Source organism: Mustela nigripes, chromosome 8, assembly GCF_022355385.1.
Source record: "Mustela nigripes isolate SB6536 chromosome 8, MUSNIG.SB6536, whole genome shotgun sequence".
In the NCBI taxonomy this organism is placed as follows: domain Eukaryota; kingdom Metazoa; phylum Chordata; class Mammalia; order Carnivora; family Mustelidae; genus Mustela; species Mustela nigripes.
Genome location: NC_081564.1, coordinates 22,261,428 through 22,283,027, shown reverse-complemented (window position 1 = coordinate 22,283,027; position 21,600 = coordinate 22,261,428). Strand labels below are relative to the sequence as shown.

The window sequence follows — 21,600 nt, the reverse complement described above, 5'->3', positions numbered from 1 at the left end:
CAAGTCCTGACAGCTGTGAAACAATTTGTTTACTTGTAAAGTGTGAGTTACAATATGGCCTATTCTGCCTACTTCAGATAGTGTGCAACTAATACAGCAAATTAAAACCTTATTTGTGGGCGCCTGAGTGGCTCAGTGGGTTAAGCTGCTGCCTTCGGCTCGGGTCATGATCTCAGGGTCCTGGGATCGAGTCCCGCGTCGGGCTCTCTGCTCAGCAGGGAGCCTGCTTCCTCCTCTATCTCTCTCTGCCTGCCTCTCTGCCTACTTGTGATCTCTCTCTGTCAAATAAATAAATAAAATCTTTAGGAAAAAAAAAATAAATAAAACCTTATTTGTAATACTAGAACCACAGTTGTTACCTCCATATTCCCATGTTTTTAATGTTGGCGACCTTATGCTGGAATTTTAGACCTGGATCACCAACACTGTAGTATCAGAAAAAGTAAAAGCCTAATAACTAAGTCTTGTCCCTATCAAGTAACCACATACAGAAGACCAAATTTGCAATCTCCATTCTGTCAAGATGGACACCTCCAGATAGGTATTTCCATGTGAAAAGGCTAGAAACATGAAAACCCACAAATGAAATATCAAATAATCACTTACCAAATGATACTTGAAATGTAACATCTCTCAGTTCTAAACACAATATTCAGTATTCTGAGTATTTTAACTTAGAAGAAATACACACTTCTGAAAGAAGACCTACAGCTCTGTACACCAAGTACTTCAATCATAGGATTTAAATCTAAAGCTAAGATTCTAGACTAAACAAAAGAAACACGCAGACATACTATTCTTGAAAGTGTGAAACCACCTATGGTCCTTTCTGCAGTCCTTTGCAGGGTCAGAACTGGAAGCTCGAACCCTTAACTTGCAAAAATTGCCTGCAATGTCTTTTCTAATGTAAAAAGGTCCCATCTCTCCCTCAGTCTCATATTGCAAGAAAAAGAAAGTTCACAAAGCTACTTAATTCAAGTAGCTAATCAACCATAAGCCATGAAACCTAAGTTTTATGTCTTGTTCACATGAAACTATGACTATTAATATTAATACCTCCAGGCACCTTAAGACAGGGGAGGAAATGCAGCAGGAACTCTAGCTAAACATGTTTTACTTAAAACTTTTCAAAAACAAAATTACATAACCACCCTGCTACTTAGAGGAACAAAACAAAGTCAAGGATTCACAATTCAAGAGCTACTAAAAACATAAAATATAAAATAATGTACTAAGGAGTTTTATAAGTTTTTAAAAAAGGGAGTTTTGTAAATAAATTTATCCATTGACTAAATGTGTCTGCCTTCTTCCTTAAAGAAAAGTCTGATTTACAGTTTACAAGATTATTTATGTAACAAACTATTTTCATTCCAGAGTAGGCTTCCTTGGGGATGAAGTTTAATAAGTAATTTACAATTTTCTGTGAAAATTAATAAGCCTCAAGTTCCACGGTAAAATTACAGAAGCTCTGGGCACCATATTTTTCAAAAATGCATTAAATACATGGAATGGTGTGCTCCAGGTCATATTTCGCACTGGGCATGGAACCTGTTTCATATTCTCTCACTCCCTCTTCCTTTGCCCCTCTCCCTCTGCCCACCCCCCAAAAGAATACATGGGCATGGAGCACCTGGCTGGCTGAGTTGGTGGAGCATAGGAATCTTGATCTTGGGGTTGTAAATTCAAGCCCTACATTAGGTGTAAAGATTACTTAAAAATAAAATCTTAGGGGCACCTGGGTGGCTCAGTGGGTTAAAGCCTCTGCCTTCAGCTCAGGTCATGATCCCAGAGACCTGGAATAAGCCCCGAATCGGGCTCTCTACTCAGCAGGGAGCCTGCTTCCCTTCCTCTCTCTGCCTGCCTCTCTGCCTACTTGTGATCTCTGTCAAATAAATAAATAAAATATTTTTAAAAATTTAAAAAATAAAAATAAATAAACATCTTTTTTTTTTTTTTTAAGATTTTATTTATTTGCCAGAGAGAGAGAGAGAAGAGTACACACAAGCAGGCAGAGAGGCAGGCAGAGGCAGCGAGAGAAGCAGGCTCCCCGCCAAGCAAGGAGCCCGATGTGGGACTGGATCCCAGGACCTTGGAATCATGACCTGAGCCGAAGGCAGAGGCCCAACCAACTGAGCCACCCAGGCGTCCCAAAAAAATAAAATCTTTTTTAAAAAAGGGCATGTATACGTGTATGTGTGTAAAAATGTTTTTATAGCAGTTTTTTGTAGTCACTAAAAACTGGAAACAACCCAAATGAGCTTGAAAAATGAATAAACTATGGGACGCCCATACAATGAAATGCTGCTCAGCAATTAAAATTACTAATTCACAAAATATGGATATGTCAACGTACAGTGTGTTAAAGAAGCCAGTCTCAAAAAGCTACATACTGCATGATTCCATTCGTAAGGAATTCCTGAAAAGACAAAACTGTAATGACAAAATAGATCAGTACTTGCCAGAGATGAGAAGTGGAGGAATGGGTGGACTAGAAAGGCCCAGGAGAAAAATCTCTTGAGATAATCGAACTATTCTGTATCTCCATCACATCTCACAGAACTGTACTCAAAAAGGGTGAGTCTTACTATATGTAAATTATACCTTAGTTGTAAAATTTTTCTAAAAGAGAAAAATCTCTTGAGATGATCAAACTATTCTGTATCTCCATTACAACTCACAGAACTGTACTCAAAAAGGGTGAGTCTTACTATATGTAAATTATACCTTAGTTGTAAAATTTTTCTAAAACATGGAGATGGTAGAATCTTAATCTGAAAACAGGACCAGATGCTGCTTAAACAACAAAGCAGGTACACCAAACCTACCATTAATATTTTTGTCTAGAAACTAAAATAGTATTTGTAAGGTAGTTATAAATTCCCTTAGGATTAAAAAAGTAAATATATATATTCATTGATTGGGTTTATCCACGTAATATATAAATATATAATAAACATAAATACAGGGCACCTGGATGGCTCAGTGGGTTAAAACCTCTGCCTTCGGCTCAGGTCATGATCTCAGGGTCCTGGGATCGAGCCCCGTGTCGGGCTCTCTGCTCAGCAGGGAGCCTGCTTCCCTTCCTCTCTCTCTGCCTGCCTCTCTGCCTACTTGTGATCTCTGTCAAATGAATAAATAAAATCTTTAAAAAAAAAAAACCATAAATACATATATTAAAAAATACACATATATATATTTGGGGCACCTGGCTGGCTCAGTCAAAAAACAATGACCTTTTTTTTTTTTTAAGAATTTTTATTTATTCATCTGGAAGAGCAAGCCCATGCACGAAAGCGGGGGTGCGCGGTTGTCAGAGGAGAAGTAGGAAACTCGTGACTGAGCAGGGAGCCACACACAGGGCTCAATCCAGGGCCGTGGGATCACGACGTGAACTGAAGGCAGACACTCAAACAACTGTGTCACCCAGGCGCCCCAAGAATGTGACTCTTGATCTTGGGGTGGTGAATTTGAGCCCCACATTGGGTTTTTTTTTTGTTTGTTTGTTTTTTGTTTTTTTTTTTTTTAAAGATTTTATTTATTTATTTGACAGAGAGAAATCACAAGTAGACGGAGAGGCAGGCAGAGAGAGAGAGAGGGAAGCAAGCTCCCTGCTGAGCAGAGAGCCCGATATGGGGCTCGATCCCAGGACCCCGAGATCATGACCTGAGCCGAAGGCAGCGGCTTAACCCACTGAGCCACCCAGGCGCCCCCCCACATTGGGTTTTTAAGAAAAGTTTTTTAAGAAAGCTACCTATTATTTACATCCTAGTAGTGCTGGAAGAAAATAAGCTTTGTCAAGGAGAAAATAAAACCCAAACAATAAGTATTAACACCAAAAAAATATATGAACACCAATCTTATCTAGATTTATTACGGTCACAATAAATGAGCTTCCTCTCTTAATTCTGGTTCAAAAACCCAAAATTTCACTTCAAAAAACCTGCAAGAGATTAAGATCTTAACATGTGCCTAAAATCTTTAAGTGCTTTCACTTAACTAAGCAGTACAGCAAAATGGTTAAAAGCTCAGACTCAACAAATCAACTACCTGGGCAAGTTATTTAACCTTATTTTGCCTCAATTTTCTCACCAGCTCAGTGTCCTTGGACAAATCATTTACTTTTGTGTATTCTGCCCTGTAGGGTAAGAGACCTAAATGCAATGCTCCAAATACTTATGCATTAATACCATTCTAAGTTCCTATCATTTCACCTGAACTACACTAAGTCACCCTACAAAGAATGTTAAGTAATACCCCTGTTATACAGAAAAATCCAAGGCCCAGGGGTGCCTGGGTGGCTCAGACCATTAAGCACCTGCCTTTGGCTCAAGTTATGATCCCAGGATCCTGGAATCAAGCCCCACATAGGGCTCCCTGCTCAGCAGGGAGCCTGCTTCTTCTTCTCCCTCTGCATGTCACTCCCCCCTCCTTGTTTGTGCACACATTCCCTCTTAAAAAAAAAAAAAAAAAACAAAACTTAAAAAAAAAAATCTGAGGCCCAAGTAAGTTTAATGACTTGCTCAAAAGGACAGTAAGATGAAGGCAAAGCCAAGAAAAGGATCTGCTGTTCTGAGATTTCTCAAAACTTTGTTCTCTCCAAATATTTTGGCCCTCCATCAAACCCTTCTCTTCTGATACAGGTATGACATACCAAAAAAACAAAAAACAAAAACAAAAAAACCCTCCAATTTATGCATTTTAAAAATACTTTAAGCTACACACTTTTTTGTGCAGTCCTCTGTATGCTTTTTTTTTTTCTTTTTAAGATTTTATTTATTTGGGGTGCCTGGGCGGCTCAGTGGGCTAAGCCTCTGTCTTTGGCTCAGGTCATGATCCCAGGGTCCTGGGATCGAGCCCTCAGCAGGGAGCCTGCTTCCCTCTCTCTCTGTCGCTGCCTGCCTCTCTTCCTACTTGTAGCCTCTGTCAAATAAATAAATAAATAAATAATCTTTTTTTAAAAAATGTATTTATTTATTTGACAGAGAGAGATCAGAAGTAGGCAGAGAGGCAGGCAGAGAGGGAGGAGGAAGCAGGCTCCCCCCTCTGAGCAAAGAGCCCGATGCAGGGCTCGATCCCAGGACCCTGAGACCATGACCTGAGCCGAAGGCAGAGACTTAACCCACTGAGCCACCCAGGCGCCCCTGTATGCTTGTTTTATATCATAATTGAAAAACGTAAGGGGTGCCTGGGTGGCTTCATCAGTTAAGGGTCTAACCTCCAACTCTTGGTTTCGGCTCAGGTCTTGATCTCTGGGTCGTGGATTTAGGCCCCATGCTGGGCTCCACTCAGGGCATGGAGTTTATTTCAAAAAAGAAACAAAGGGCACCTGGGTGGCTCAGTTAAATGACTGCCTTCAGTTCAGGTCATGATCCTGGAGTCCGGGATTGAGTCCCACATTGGGCTACCTGCTCAGCAGGGGGTCTGCTTCTCCCTCAGACCTTCCTCCTCATGCTAGCTCGCTCTCATTTTCTCTCTCTCTCTCAAATAAAATATTTTTTTAAAAATACACAGGTAAAATGTTTCATCATTAGGGGCACCTGGGTGGCTCAGTAGGTTAAAACCTCTGCCTTCGGCTCAGGTCATGATCAGGCTCTCTGCTCAGCAGGGATCGTGCTTCCTCTTCTTCCTCTTCCCTCTCTTCCTCCTCTTCCTCCACTTTCTTCTCCACCTCCTCCTCCTCCTCCTCTCTCTCTCTCTCTCTCTCTCCCCACCCCCACCCCGCCTCTCTGCCTACTTGTGATCTCGGTCAAATAAATAAAATTTTTTTAATTTTTTTTTAAGATTTTATTTATTTATTTGGCAGACAGAGATCACAAGTAGGCAGAGAGGCAGGTAGAGAGAGAGAGGAGGAAGCAGGCTTCCTGCCGAGCAGAGAGCCCAAGGCGTAACTCAATCCCAGGACCCTGAGATTATGACCTGAGCCTAAGGCAGAGAGGCTTAGCCCACTGAGCCACCCAGGTGCCCCAAAATAAATAAAATTTTTTTTTTAATTTTTAAAGAAAAGTTTCATCATTAAATGTATTCTTTTATGAAGAGTAGTAGAAAAGTTTAAAGAAAAAAAGCAAAAGGAAGACAAATTCAACTGATTATGTTTACTAGAATTTTGTGAGAGGGTAAAAGTTTTAAAAACTGAGGTATAGGGGCACCTGGGTGGCTCAGTGGGTTAAAGCCTCTGCTTTCGGTTCAGGTCATGATCCCAGGGTCCTGGGATCGAGCCCCACATCGGGCTCTCTGCTCAGCAGGGACACTGCTTCCTCCTCTCTCTGCCTCTCTGCCTACTTGTGATCTCTGTCTGTCAAGTAAATAAATAAAATCTTTAAAAAAAAAAAAAACTGAGGTATAATATACCTACAAAAAAATGCACGTAAGTATAAAACTTAATGACTCTCATAAACAGTTGTCTGAAGAAAACCATGAAATCATCACCCAAATCAAGACACAGAACATTACCAGCACCCCTAAAATCTACCTTGGGCATATCACCAAGATAAACAGCCATTCTCCTGAGTTCAATTACCATCTCTTACTTTTGTCTGTTTTTTAAACTTTGTAAAAATGGAATCACACACTTTGTGTTATCTTATGAATGGGTTCTTTCATATACTTTTTCTTCTTGCAAACAGAAAGCATTTAGGTTACGTAGATAGTAAGAAACATTCTCCCAACACTATCAAATATTCAAATTTAAACCATAAATTATTCTCAAAGCAAACCATTTCTCAATCTAAATACTGATTTATTTAAAGTCAAGTATAACTGGTATTTCATCTCTACCTAATGAGTTTGGGTGTTTTGTTTGCTTGAAAATTGAATTTTTCTTTAAGTTTTCATTTCAAGCACACTCCTTAAAACCCATCACCTATTTTACCCATGCCCCCGCTCACCACTCCTCTGGTAACCATCAATTTGCTCTCTACAGTTAAAGTCTCCAATGAGATTCCTAAGATAGGTATTTTCAGTTACTTTTAGTTAGAGAAAACAGAGACCCAAAAGGTCTCAAATATTACTCTTTCATCAGTAAAATGTGAATTGCAACCTTTTCTTAAAAGACAGGAAAAATCATGAAAGGATAGCAGACCATAATTATCTTAAAATTACTTTTTTTTTTTTTTTTTTTTTTAAAGATTCTATTTATTTGACAGAGAAGACAGCAAGAGAGGGAACACAAAGCAGGGGGAGTGGAAGAGGAGAAGCAGGCTTCCCCATGCCGGGCTGAATACCAGGACCCTGGGATCTTGACCTGAGCTGAAGGCAGACACTTAACCAGCTGAGCCACACAGGCAACCCTTAAAATTACATTCTTCAATGTTGCTCTTATACATTGAAAAGAGTCATTAATTACTGCCAACACTGAACACAAAGAGTAAAAATATAAAAATCTGGTTTGCACTAAAATGTCTAATACCATTTCAATAGAACTGCAACAAATTTTTTAGATAACTAAATGCCTCTATTTTATCCTGAGATCTCTTCCTATGGCTTAATCTGTTTCACTGAGTCCATAATCTGTGCTATCCAACAGGACAACCACTGGCCATATGTGGCTATTTAAGTTTAAACTGTCATCTATACTACAGGTAAAAAAAGGAAATTAACTTTTAAAAAAAATTTTAAATTTTGTTTCTTGGTCAAACTAGCCAAATTTTAAATGTTTAATATGTACTGGACAGTGCAGATATCGAATGCCAGAAAGATCATCAGAAAAAGTTCTACTGAACCAGCACTTGTTCTATAAATGCAATCTCACTTCCCACTCACCTCTAGCCCTTTACTATGCTAAAACTTAATCTAAGAAAATCATGATCAAGGACTAGCATGGATCACCAAATCCAATTATTTCATCTTCCCTCATTTCACTCAAACTGATCATCACTTAATTTGGAAATCCTCTCTTCTCCTGTTTCTACTATACCTAATTAACCTAATTTTAACTGTTTTAATTTTATCTTCTTCTCCCACCCCCCAAAATGTGATACTCAATCTTTGTCTCTTCTAGATTCAAGACCTTATCTAGATGAAGCCAACCTATCTTTTTTCCTACCTGAAATTCTCTATATCCAAGTTCCTGCAGGACATTTTTCCTTATCCCCTGGCCTCAATCTTAAATGTATGAAGGATTTCATTTTAGTCCTTTTCCAGAACCAGCTCCTCCTCCCAATTCCACATTTCTGTACTATCATTATTCACAAAAGCCCAAAACCCATCAACTTTGAATCATTGCTGCTTACCTCCAATTCAACTAGTTCACAAATGTTCATTTCCTTTAGGGTGTCAGCTAGCAATCTTCTACCTTAATCTTGCCACCTCAATTACCACCCTGCCACCACCTTCATTCAGGTCCTCATTACGTGTGTGTACAGTACAGATTCCTCACTGTTTTCCAATCTTCGCCTGCTCCCAATCATGCAACTGCTATTAGACACATCTTCCCCAAAATTGCCTTTTAACTCAAAAGCCCAAAAGGACTCAGTACAGAGAGTAAAAAAATATTCAAAAACTTTAAAATTATTTGATGTCAACAATTTGTAGCTTACACACTTTGCAAATGTGTCTTTGAATCCTCTATCTTCTATTCTGTCTTAGCTAGCAAAATCAAAACCATTCCCCAAACTATTCCCCATTCCCCAAACTATTCCCCATTCCCTATACAAAGCTGGACTCTTCCTCGTCTCTACAATTTTTTAAGCAGGCTACACTCCCCATAGAGGATTCGAACTCGACCCTAAGATCAAGAGTCACATACTTTACACACTGAGCTGGCCAGGCTCCCCTCTACCATGCAATTTCAATATATTAATTTATATATTAGGAAATTATCTTTTCAGCATCTCATACGAGCACCCATTTTGAACAAACCTAAATGAACAGACCAGGAATAAGAAAGTTACAAATACACATAGTGGTTTAGCTTTAATATAAAAGCCATTTATTTATTACATGCAATTCTATTCCCCAAGAATTTATTTTGCAGAACTATTTCTGTAGAAATAATCCAATTCTTGTTCAAAAATATGAAGTACAAGACTATCCATTACAGACGGCACTTTTGAGGATAGAAAAAAAGAAAAACCCTAGATGTCAATCAGTAAGGGACTAGGATAAATAAGTGTCTATTAAGTTTAAAAAAAAAAAAAAAAAAAAAACCCTCATGGGGGCACCTGGCTGGCTCAGTTGGTAGGGCATGCAACTCCTGATCTGAGGTTCATGTGTTTGTGCCCCACACTGGGTATAGAAATTACTTAAACATAAAATTAAAAAAAAAAAAAAAAAAACCACAGTATTTAAAAATGGGTATACTTACATTTTATGATAGGGTAAGATGTAATACATTATTATTGTGAGAAAAAAAGCAAATTGTAGAAAAGCATGTATACTTTGATCCTATTAGAGGGAAATTTTTCAATCTACACATTAACTGAAAACAACTATCAACAGGGGACTAAAACTTTCCTATTCACACAACTGAATAAATGAAGTAAATACATACATATTGATACAGATAAATTTCAAGCTCTCGAATTGCAGAATACATATACTTAGGTATCATACATATCTGAAACACATAATACTACAAGTTAAATAGATCTAACTATAGGAAGAATATAAACAAGGACTAAGAAAGATAAATAATCTCTGGGTAATGGAAACAGGATCTAGGAGGAGAGCAAAAGGGACTCCAATTATATGATATTTAAATTTTAAAAACAAACATCCAGGCAAATCTAACAAGATGTCAACATCTATTAAATCTAAACCAACATCTATTAAATACATGACATTTGTTAAATTATTCTTTGTGTATTTCTGAATTTTTGAAATATTCAAATTTTACTTTTAAAAAAGGAAAGGCAGGGGTGCATGGGTGGCTCAGTGGGTTAAAGCCTCTGCCTTCAGCTCAGGTCATGATCCCAGGGTCCTGGGATCGAGCCCCGCATGAGGCTCTCTGCTCTGCCGGGAGCCTGCTTCCCCTCCTCTCTCTGCCTGCCTCTCTGCCTACTTGTGATCTGTCTGTCAAATAAATAAATAAAATCTTTTAAAAAAGTAAAAAAAACAAAAATTTAAAAATAATAAAAACGGAAAGGAAGGCATGGAATTTAAGAACAGAGGAGAATGGGCTTTGTAGACTTCTACAGGGTATTTTCTTTTCACAAGCTTATTATTTACTATAAAACTTCTAACTGAAAAACTCCATTAACTTACAGTAGTACCCACATGTATTACCTTGATTGCTCTTCAACTTTAATCTTATTCTTTAAAAAAATAAAGGGTAGATAATTACAAATGCCCTACCCCAAAAATCTAACATTTAATGTGCAGGAAAAAAAAAACAACACAAGCTGACAGGCTCTATCTAATCACTTAAACTCTAAAGGATATATTATATAGATCTTCCTAAAATATCACTAGTATATAAATTTACAGTGGCTCAACTCTAAGCTGTAAATTAACAGCAAGACCCCAAAAAGACTACATTGTCATAATGAAAGCAATTTATCTACATATCATCCAGTTCAAATTACATGTATAAAATCCTATCACCTCTTTGTTGCTATAATCCCGCTTAATATTTAAGATACACACAGCTATAGAACTTGCTCAAGTTCACATGGCAAGTGAGCAGGAGAACTGGGAATTAAGGTTGAGCCCTATATTTAGGGTTCACAGAATCTGATTTTTCTTTTCAAGGCATAACTCATAATTCTCAATCAGCTCATCAGGACGAAAATTAGATGAAGCTCTTCTTTGTGTGTAAAGGTGATCAAAGCTCAGTCTCAGTCACAGTGGAGTTTACAATCACAAAGTTCAAATTTGCCACCCTGCTTAAGAACTGGAGCTGGTTAACTACCCACTTTTTCACTGGTAGCTATGACTTAAACCCTCTTAAGACACCCAATGAGGGGCACCTGGGTGGCTCAGTGGGATAGGCCTCTGTTTTCAGCTCGGGTCGTGATCTCAGGGTCCTGGGATGGAGCCCCGCGTCAGGCTCTCTGCTCAGCTGGGAGCCTACTTCCCTCTCTCTCTCTCTCTCTGCCTGCTTTTCTGCCTACTTGCAATTTCTCACTCTGTCAAATAAATAAAATCTTTAAAAAAAAAAAAAGTAGTACATGCTCATAGAACACTGGAAAACTACAGAAGAACATGAAGCAAAAAACAGTGACGTTATCCCACCAGCAAAATATTAATCATTATTAATATTTCTATTCCTGTGGGGGGCCTGGGTGGTTCAGTTAAGCAGCTGCTTCAGCTCCAGTCAGGATCCCAGAGTCCTGGGACAGAGCCCTGCTTTGGGCTCCCTGCTCAGCGGAGAGCCTGCTTCCCCGTCTGCCTGCCGCTCTGGCTACTTAAACTCTGTCAAATAAATAAAATCTTTTTTAAAAAATTTTTCTATTCCTGTCTTTCCAGGGTCTCGCTTATTTACAAAAGTGTATTAGTTTACCTTCTGAACAGGATTTTAAGTACAGCAGAAAAGGGAAATAACTTACTAGTTCTTTCGAAAACTAATTTTCTTTTTTTTTTTAAGATTTTATTTGTTTATTTGACAGAGATTACAAGTAGACAGAGAGGCAGGCGGGGGGGGGGGAGCAGGCTCCCCGCTGAGCAGAGAGCCCGATGCGGGACTCGATCCCAGGACCCTGGGATCATGACCCGAGCCAAAGGCAGCGGCTTAACCCACTGAGCCACCCAGGTGCCCCGAAAACTAATTTTCTTCAGTGTTTTCTAAGCCAAAACCATGTGTGTACATGGAACTGGAGAGAATGAGACGAATCAGAGAAATTCACCCCATGGCAACCACTGAGTCCATATTTCAAGAACCATTATATACCCAAAAAGTAATGCTTCTGTCTTAAGTAGCAGCCTACTACATAAATCAATCAATCTCTCTCTCTCTCTCTCTCTCTCTCTCTCTCTCACACACACACACACAGTCTTGGCAGTAGGAGGAACACACATAGTAAAAGGAATTAAATAAAGACTGATTTTTTTTTTTTCAGTCTCTAAACTATCCTTAGGAGAAGGTAAAATATCTGAAAGGCTGGGGAAAAAATTTAAAAATTAAAAAAATTAAATACCTGAAAGGGTGATGTAAAATTAATCACCCCTCCCACAAAAATATGCTCTGTGCACATCAGATGAAAGAACAACTACAAAAAATTGTAACTATTACTTTTACAACTCTATAACTTATGTACATGTGTAAATAAATACATAAGAGTTTGAAGAGTCCAGAAGTATAGAAACCTTAACTCTGTACCAGGTAGTACAAGTGCTAGGGAGTGAGAGAGAACAGCCATCCCTACTTCTGCAGGGCTCACAGTCTACCTCTTTAAATATGATGTCAAACACTAGGCATGCGGCCTCAAAGGAACAGAAATCACATCACTCATTAAACTACGCTCTTAATTCCTTTGAGTCTAAGAAGATATGTGAAAGCACCTTATAAATCATGCTATGTAAGTTAAAAAGAAAGCACTAAATTATCTCATTTCTTTTAACTGACAAAAAAATCACGAGTTGCTCTTTCCACAATCTCTAAGACCTCAATATTATCTTTCTCTGACAATGAACCATATGAAATAACTGAAGTTTCCCACGATGGGAGTAGAAAGGGAGATTCATTTTACTGGTACAAAAAGCACCATTTCCCGATTTCATAACATATGGTAGGGGGAAGGGGGAGGCACAAATCAAAAGCAACTTATTCAAACTTAATTTAAAAAGTTACTTTTTAATCTAAGATTTATCATGGAAAATTTCAGCCCAATAAAGCATTTTTTTTTAAGTTATAGGTTTAGGCTCTTCCAAATGGAGTTATAGTGACAGGTTAATTGCGGTACTTTGCAAGCAAAGGAAGCAAGTAGCAATTATTCATCCCTTCCCTCAGTTTCGAGGTTCTTAGAAAATAGGGATATGTTATAGCCAAACTGCTTTCCGTAAAGCACATACTTTTTAAAATACACCCTACACAGTATCAATTCTTCATATCTAAGAGAAGTAGACTTAAGACTGTTTCCTATCCCGTGATTTTCCCTTTTCAAATTCAGCCACCTCAACAATGACAAAAGGTATCAAATACTTTCAGCAAGGTTTATATGTTTGCCCTTATTGCAGATATAACTCTCAAAAGCATGGCACACTTTAAAGACTATCATAATCCAGTTAGACTGACCATCTGCAGAAGGAGAGGAAATGCCCAAAATCAATCATAAAGGCCCAACAAAATTTTATAAGTCTAAACCAGTGACATTAAAAAAATAAAATAAAAAAGTAATATACCTAAAGGTATACTCCCAAACACTCCACTGGGGTAAAGAAGAAAAATATTTGAACTTTACTTTTAATTTTTTTATTTTATTTATTTCAGAGACAAAGAGCGCTAACGTGGCAGGGGTCGGGGGTGGCAGAGGGAGAAGCAGACATCCTGCTGAGCAGGAAGCCTGACTTGGGACTGGGGGCGGGGGGGCTGGGGGTGGATATCAATCCCAGGGTTCTGGGATGATGACCTGAGCCAAAGACAGAAGCTTAACACACTTAGCCACCCAGGTGCCCCACTTTATTTTTCTCATCCTTGTTAATTTTCTTTGTTTATATTTTATAAGGTACATAATAACCAGTTACTATCCATATTGTTTGTAAATTAAATACTTAAGGGTGAAGATTAATATTCAAATTTTTTTTTTTCCACTGAGATGATCAAAATTTTGGAGATCACTGGCCTGATGTATTCTGTCACTGCACTTTCATTTTTACCCACCCCATTCACAGAGTTAAACTGCAGAGGCTAAGACCTGATGCTGAAAAAAAACAAAAGGAAAACTATTCTCAAACTATCTTAAACTCCCACCAACAATTTAAAAGATAATAAATCACTAGCAAGAATAACAGAGAACTGGACACTAATATACTATTGGTGGGACTTTTTTTTTTAAGATTTTATTTATTTATTTGACAGAAGAGACACAGGGAGAGAGGGAACACAAGCCAAGGGGAGTGGGAGAGGGAAAAACAGACTTCCTGCAGAGCAGGGAGCCCAATGTGAGGCTCAATCCCAGGGGGATCATCACCCAAGCCGAAGGCAGACGCTTAATGACTGAGCCACCAAGGCAACCCAGGTGGGACCTTTTTTTTTTTTGAAGATTTTATTTGAGAGCATGCACACCTGCCAAAGAGCACGAGCAGGGGGGCGAGGCAAGAGAGGGAGAAGACTGCCTACTAAGCAGGGAGCCCTATGTGGGGCTTGATCCTAGGATCCCAAGATCACAACCTGAGCTGAAGGCAGACCCTTAACCACCTGGGCCACAGGTGCCTCCTGGGAATTTTTTTTAAAGATTTATCCATTTTAGAGAGAGAAAGAAGATACACGCAAGGGCACACAAGCAGAAAGGGGCAGGGAGAGGGAGAGAGAATCTCATGCAGACCCAGAGCCCAGAACAGAGCTAAACATGGGGCTCTATCTCTTCACCCTGAGATCATGACCTGAGCACAAACCAAGAGTCCCAAGCTCAACCAACTGTACTACCCAAGCACCCAGGGTGAAGCTTTAAAACAGACATCCTATCTACAGGGCACCATGAGTATATTCAAATGTAAAATGCACAAATCCTTTGACTGTATGAGCCCACTTTAAGAAATTTAGCCCATGGAAATAGCACAATTGCATAAGAAAAAGTCCTAACGATTTTATTTATTTGACAGACAGAGGCAGTGAGGTAGGCAGTGAGGCAGGCAGAGAGAGAGGAAGGGAAGCAGGCTCCCCAATGAGCAGAGAGCCTGATGAGGGGCTTGATCCCAGGACCCTGGGATCATGACCTGAGCCGAAGGCAGAGGCTTTAACCCACTGCGCCACCCAGGTGCCCCCAAAAAAGTCCAATTTAAAAAATTAAAATACATTCAAAACCCAGGAGTTCATGACATCACTGTTTTAAGAGAAAAACTGAAAATGTCCATTAACAAGGAATTGTAAATTATGACACATCCGTATCACAGAACAGTAAATCAACATTAACAGAACATCAATTTGACATGAAAAGTTGTTCATTTTGAAGTATTCAATAGATAATGTATAAGAAAAAAGGAAAATACCAAATGTTACTCTAAGTGGGATCATGGGTTATCTCTACTTTATTCTCCTGAGTTATCTCAAGTCTTTGTTTTGTAGGATTCCCCCCCACCCCACCACTACCACCGCACTGAATATGTACTTGCAGCTTTCACGATCAAAAATAACAATTTCAGGGGCACCTGGGTGGCTTAGTCCGATCAGAGTCTGCCTTCTGCTCAGGTCATGATCCCGGGACCCTAAGATCAAGTCCCACACCCAGCTCTCAGCTGGACAGGGAGCCTGTTTCTTCCTCTGACTGAGGTTTGTGCTCTCTGTCCCATACACAGGTAAATAAATAAAATCTGAAAAAAAAAAATCACAATTTCATTTTGAAATTAAAAATTAGACTAAGTTGGGCAGCTTTCATAATCAGAAATAACAATTTCAGGACTGCCTGGGAGGCTTAGTCCAATCAGAGTCTGCCTTCAGCTCAGGTCATGATATTGGGGTCCTGGGATAGAGACCCACGCCAGGCTCTCTCCTCAACGCGAAGTCTGCTTCTCCTTCTCCCTCTTCCTCTGTATTTTCTCTCCCTCTCTCACTCTCTCTCAAATAAATAAAAATCTTTAAAAAATAAAAAATAAATAAAAACAAATCACCACACTTATCTTTACCCTATGATGTTGCCACCTGCCATTTAGAAAACACAGCCCTAAACCTCACACAAAATGTACTAAACTCCTTCCACTACCACTTTAAAAAATGGGTGAAATCTAGCAAATCTATTCCAAGTACAAATTGTAAGACGTCCCAGGTCCCTCTCTGAAGTTTCTGCTGAACTGAGATGATTCCTTGGATTTTTCTTTTAATATTTAAGTACTCTCTACAACGCAACAGGGGGGCCCAAACTCACGGCCCCAAGATCAAGAGTTGCATGCTCTTCCACTTGAGCCAGCCAGGTGCCCCTGTAACTATTCCTACGGGCAGACAGGTTGCAAGTGCTCAAAGCTTCTCCAGACTGAGTACAGAAATCTTTTCTGTTACCATATTAGTAAATTCTACACTTGAGAACATGTAATAGGTTTACCACTACTCCACAAGCCAACTCTTCAAAGAAAATAAAACAGGACTCTAATATAGTATCATACCCCTACATTTTCAGATTGCTTTCCATATGCACCATTCCATTTGATCCTCCCTGATGAACTGAGATGAAGTATTACTCTTCCTTTTATTAATGAGGGAATTGAAGCAGAGAACACTTACATGGCATGCCAGAAACAACACAGCTAACAAGGAACACAACTCAAGTTTGAACTGAAGACTTACCTGTCTACCCATTCTCATGTTACAATTTTCATGGTGAACATCTGATACAAATATGAACTTAAGAAGTATGTTAAGTTTCTAGATATGAGGGGCACTTTGCTGGCTGAGTCTAGCATGGCACTCTTGATCCCAGGATTGTGAGTCAGAACCCAACACTGGGTATAGAGCATACTTACTTAAAAAAAAAAAAAAAAAGATTTTTAATGTCTAGATACAAAAGTGAAAATGAAAGCATATCAATATGGTATCAAAATAAAGATTAAAAACAGCAATGAATGTCAATTTTGGTAGCCTCTAAAATTACCAGGAATTCTAGTGCAATCCAATATGGATTTGATCTCATACTGTGTCTTAAGTGAACCTTTTACTGATTATAAAATTACATATAAATTTACCATAGAAAATTACAGAATTGGGTGTCTGTAAGAAACAACTGGGCACATAAATTACACAAACTTCCCCAAACCATTCTTAAACTTGCGGCTTCACACTAAATTATGAAGTTCCTTATGTGAAACCCATTTTGATTTCAACACTAAGTGAATTACAACAGCTAAGTGTGTTATTTCTGCGTAATACTTGCAACATGCACTCAATTTCCAGTGCACTTTTGGACAATGTATAAAATCTGTAAGCTAAGAGTAGAACCCAAAAACATTCAAGTTAAAAAAAAAAAAAAAAAAAGGTTCATCTACCTACATAAAATAAATACCAAATAACAATTACAATTTACTGAAGATTCGCAGAGGAATGCCTGGCTGGCTCTGTCAGTAGAGTACATGACTGTTGATCTTGGGGTTGAGAGTTCAGGCCCCTTGCTGGGTAAAGAGCTTACTTAAAAAAATGAAATAGTTCTTAAAAAAATTTTTTTGCAGAATTAGGATGAAGAAACTACTCGAGATCAACAAGTATAGGCCTTTAATTGTATAAATGAGAAAATAGAGATCCAGAGAATTGAATTCCTAACAGCAGTCATAGACAATTAAAGACACAATCTCTGCCAATCTACAGCTTCCCATTATTCTAAATGTCTCTGCATCTAATAAAGTCACTAAAAAGGGCCATTATACCTAAAAAAAACACAGAAACACACACACATTCAAGACCCAGGATAATTTACAATGACAGTCCTAAAAAGACCAAAAAAAAAAAAAAAAAAGGAGAAAGAAAAACCTTCTGTTTTCTAAAGATGTTATTTTTAAGTAATCTCTACACCCAACATGGGGCTCAAACAACCCTGACATCAAGAATCACATAATCTACCAACTAAACCAGAGAAAAGCCCCTATACCATAGAACCTTCGAAGGAATCCCAAAGTTCTAAACCACATGAGCTAAAAACTGGCTCTCTGATCCAACGCAAGGTATCAAGTGGGTTTTGTTGTTTTTTGAGTTTTTTTAAGATTTTATTTATTTATTTATTTGAGAGAGAGAGAGAACGCACAGGGGCAGAGGGACAAACAGAGTCCCTGCCGAGTGGGGAGCCCTATCTAGGGCTGGATCTCAAGACCCTGAGATCATGACCTAAGCTAAAGTCAGAAACTTAATCAACTGAGCTGAGCCACTCAGGCACCCCCTCAAGTAGCCTTTAATAACTAATGTTATCAACCATCACAACTTCTTTCCCCCATTTCAGCAGTCATAGACAATTAAAGACACACTTCATTATCTCAACAAATATCTGAGAGCACAGTATACGCTGTGGGAACTATGGCAGACACTGGAGACACCCTGAAAACAAAACAGCCTCTAGCTCTCAAACTGGACAGTAGGATACACTTCTCTAAAACACTATTCCATGATTTGACAGGATATTTACCAAACTCCTTCACTACTCTACATAACTATGATTTTTTTTTTTTTAAAGATTTTGTTTTATTTATTTGACAGAGATCACAAGTAAGCAGAGAGGCAGGCAGGGGCAGAGTGGGGGGAGGAAGCAGGCTTCCTGCTGAGCAGAGAGACCGATGTAGGGCTCAATCCCAGGACCCTAAGATCATGACCTGAGCTGAAAGCAGAGACTCAACCCACTGAGCCACCCAGGTGCCCCAACTATGACACTTCTCCCAATTCTTCCAAACTTATAACAAACTTCACAACATGAATACTTCTTGGGTAATTCACCACTCTGCTTTACCACAGAAGGTGTTAACCATAACTACAACAGATTTAAAAACTGACTTTACCACTCCTCATGGCCTGGGGCAAATTTCAAGAACTTTTCATAATCCACAATAAACCTTCCAGGTGCACAACCCTCATCTCAAATGACTGCTAACCCACCCACCCTACCCTCACTTTACTAGATACCTGAGTCAGCTGGTTTAGGAGCAAGTATGTTGAGATGTTGGGAAGCACCTTCCATGGACCTCTTTGTGAGCCAAAAGCAGATCTACTGCTTCTCCCTCTCCTTTTCATTCCTCTAGATTCTTTTATGTATCTCTAGATATACCTCCAATCAAGCAGCATCTAATTTTATCACATGTGTTCCCAAAGACTGGCACAAATAACTTCTAGCAACAAATCTAATTCCCCTACCTAAATCCATTATATTTTAAGAGATGTTCAATCTTCAGTTTTAAATTTCCCAGGCTTCCCCTTCTTCCCTATCAAATTCTTAAAGCTCTATAAAGAACTAAAAGCACTCTCAGAAGTCATAATTAATGGGAACCTTATGGAATACCAAAGGTGACCTAAAGCTGACTTTCACAGGTTCACAAACCTGGCTGACCAGAATCATTCAGGGAGCTTTGTAAGGATGAATCCCCAGGCCCCACCCTCAAAGATTTTAATTCACCAGGCCCTCCTGAATGGAGTTCAGGGCAATCTATACTATTTCTTATGACCATATTGAAGTAACCACTGAACTAAAGAACCTAGCCTACAAGTTGAGAAAGAGGGGTTCTCCTATGGCTTGCTATTAACTACAAGTGGGTCTGCACCACTGTGCTGGTCACTTGAATTTCTCTGGGTCATCTGAAAATGAGGGAAGTAATTACAGCTGAAAGAGGCCTTCATAGGCAGCTAATCTATAATTCTAGAATCCTCCAAATTTAGTTTAATATCACATACCGTACGAGGCTTACTCAAAACTTGGTCATTTTGTAAGCTCTTCTACCCACGCAAGTCACAGACCCTAGAGGGAAGACTTTTTGCATGGCACCAATCCACCTTATTGGGGTCTCCCAGTAAAAATAACACATATCATGTCTCTAGCCCTACAGAAACACTCTTTAAAAAGGAGAAAGTCCCTGTCACCTCTCCATGTAAAAATCACAAACGTTTTACAAAAAAAAAAAAAAAACTCGTGTAATTCAACCCAAGCCTTCGATAGAATCACCATTCAAATTGTGAGAACAGTTGAACCTCAACTAGAAGAGTATGAATATTCTTTTTTCATTATGAAAAATTAGGTTGTGAGATAAGCAAAGTGGATGTCAATATATTCAATCAGTCAAGAATTCAGCCTCTGACCGGAGAAGACACCTGCACATCAATAGGTAACTGAAGACCAAGTGCAAAACTCAAGCAAGATTATCAGACCCCGAGAAGTTTATTAAAGTGCCATAAAATTGATCCCATTATTTTGAGGTAAGTTTTCCAGCCCAAAGTACAAGCAACAATATTATCGCAAGGGTCCTACGCCGCACTATTTCCACCTGAGAAATAATCTCTCCCGGAGCAGTTAGACCAGTGTTCACTGAACTCTCAACCGCCTCCAAACCATCCTTCCCACCCAAGTACTACCAGGTCAGGAGGATGCCCGGCTGCACAGTCAGTCGGCCACTCCTCCTTCCCACAAGTCCTGGGCCCGCACCACTCGCCCCGGTGGCTCTCCTGGCCCCCGACCTCCGGCCTCTCGCCACAGTGGACTCCCACAGACCTGGTCCGGCGCGATGGAGGCACACTCACCTCCCGGGGTCCGCGGGCACTTGTCGGGACGCTCCGGGGGCAGCACTTCACAACCCCAGCCCCATGGGCCCGTCCCTGCCAGGTTCGGGACGGCCGCCCGGGACCCCGCCTCCCCCTCGCCGAGCCCGGCCGCTACGCTCCCACTCCCCACGCCTCCCCCTGGCGGCCGCGGCCGCCACCCAGGACTCCCGTCCCCGGGCCACGCACGCTGTCCCCAGCCCCCCACGGGCCGCCGCCTCCTCAGAGGGTGACAGCCACTGCGCCGGGGCCGAGGCCGGCCCCTCCTCCAGCCCCTCCTCACCCCCAGAGGAAGGGGAGGGGGGGCGTCCTTACCGGGCGGCAAGACATGGCGAGGCCCGCCACGGCACGGCCACCTCCGCCACCCCACTAGGCTCCCAGCCAGGGCCGGCGGGGGTCAGCGCCTGAGCCGCTGGAGCCTCTCCTCCGGCTGCTCCTCCGCTGCCGCCGCCGCCTTCTCACAACCACAACAACATGGCGGCAGCGGCCACACAGAGCGCGCTCCCGACGCCGAGCCGGGCCGCGAGCGGGGGCGCGCGCGCACGCTCGGGCCCTCAGTCCGCGGTCTGGAGAAAGGAGGCAGGCCTTCGCGGGTTCGGCAGAGGCGGGGCCCGGGCCGGTGGCCACGCCCCGGTTGTGGGCGGGGCTACAGACCAGCAGAAGGCCCTCCGCGGGAAAAGCTGGAAGAGCAGCTCAGGTGGAGAAAGAATTAGAAACAGGTGGGAAATAGACAAGGAAGAAAACCAAAGGTGGCCCTAAGATTTGGGGGAGGCATCTTTTCCCTGCCCTATAGCCCTGAGCAAGACAAAGCCTCACTCTACTTAACCAGTACAATGGAACAACAGTAGTATTTTTTTTTTAAGATTTTATTTATTTGACAGAGACCACAAGTAGGCAGAGAGGCAGGCAGAGAGAGAGAGGAGGAAGCAGGCTCCCTGCAGAGCAGAGAGCCTGATGCGGGGCTCGATTCCAGGACCGCTGGGATCATAACCTGAGCTGAAGGCAGAGGCCTTAACCCACTGAGCCACCCAGGCGCCCCAACAACAGTAGTATTTTTCACCTGTAGTTATGGTGAGGCTAAAACTAATTTAACATAACGCATATAAGTTTTGTGTGCTCAAGGCTCTCAGAAATACAATTTCAAACTGCTTCAGCTGAACCTCAGCTACAAGAAATGAGTTTTCAAACACACAAAAATTGTACCCTACCCACAATAGCCTGAATGGAATTATTTTAGGCCCTTAACAGATTAACTTCTTCAGAGTTGCATTTCAACATTATACCATTGACTTTTCTGGAAA

At 40.6% G+C, this 21,600-nt stretch overlaps 1 protein-coding gene across 6 annotated transcripts in view; it reads right to left on the bottom strand.

The window, feature by feature from the left end:
• MTMR3 (myotubularin related protein 3) overlaps positions 1-20,820 on the bottom strand; it is a 139,966-nt gene extending 119,146 nt beyond the window's left edge. For all 6 annotated transcript variants that reach the window (XM_059408796.1, XM_059408799.1, XM_059408800.1 and 3 more), the window contains exon 1: positions 20,615-20,820. The gene's annotated coding sequence lies outside the window, so the exon portion shown is untranslated. The remainder of the gene's footprint in view (positions 1-20,614) is intronic.
• Positions 20,821-21,600: the final 780 nt, after the last annotated feature.